Consider the following 841-nt stretch of genomic DNA (forward strand, 5'->3'; position numbering starts at 1 on the left):
AAGGCATCTGAGAGTTACTAGGTTGTTTTACTTTTGGACTTTTTAAATGCACCTACACTTTTGTTTGTCTTACTCGTAGTTTGTATTACCATTAAATTTCATTATCCTTACTAACCTGAGCCTATTTCTTTAAAAAGCTTCACTGTTTCTTTCATTAGAGAACGCATCGTCCTTAGTGATAACTCCTACTTCACGGAACTGTAACTCGATGCAAACAGTGAACTACCAGCATTTCCATCACTTGGGGAGAGCCCCCTGAAAATCTGGGGCCTTCTTCCTCCACGTGGTTAAATGTACACGTGGAAATGGAGCTGTGATTTTTTTTGAGGTCAAAAATTCATTAAAGGAAATGTTACTTCTCTAGGGATGCAGTCCGAGGAGCCCTCCATCCAAACCACCAAACAGAACCTCCTGCGGCCACGTAAGTGGGGAGGGGGGAGAGGGGCCAGAGTGCGGGGAGGGGAGAAGGAATCCGCGCCCCCCTCCCCGCGGCCACAGGGAAACGCTCCCAGGCCCACCGACCGGAGGCTCCCCCTACACGCGAGGCCACAGAACTCAGGCGGCGGTACAGTCCCGGCGCCCACGCTCGCCCCGCCTCGGCCCGTCCCCTCCCGTCCCCGCAAGCGGGCCGGGCAGCAGCCACCCCCGGCCTAGGTCGCCAGCCGGCCACAGGCTGCCCACACTGCTGAGGGCAGGGAAGGTTCTCGGGCCCGGAAGGGCCGCCCAAGCCCCCAGCCCCCGGAACCCTCGCGCCCGAGAAAGGAAAGGAACTGCAACGGGGACGAAAGCCGAGGGACCCACCTGGCGGAGGCGGCGCGCGCAGCCGGGAAAAACCAAGTGG

At 57.6% G+C, this 841-nt stretch overlaps 1 long non-coding RNA gene across 1 annotated transcript in view; it reads right to left on the reverse strand.

Moving 5' to 3' along the window:
• LOC144240772 (uncharacterized) overlaps positions 1 to 836 on the reverse strand; it is a 35088-nt gene extending 34252 nt beyond the window's left edge. The window contains exon 1 of the long non-coding RNA XR_013337846.1: positions 802 to 836. This is a non-coding gene — a long non-coding RNA (uncharacterized LOC144240772). The remainder of the gene's footprint in view (positions 1 to 801) is intronic.
• Positions 837 to 841: the final 5 nt, after the last annotated feature.

The sequence above is a fragment of the Crocuta crocuta genome, unplaced genomic scaffold (assembly GCF_008692635.1).
Source record: "Crocuta crocuta isolate KB4526 unplaced genomic scaffold, BGI_CrCroc_1.0 scaffold531, whole genome shotgun sequence".
Classification (NCBI taxonomy): Eukaryota; Metazoa; Chordata; class Mammalia; order Carnivora; family Hyaenidae; genus Crocuta; species Crocuta crocuta.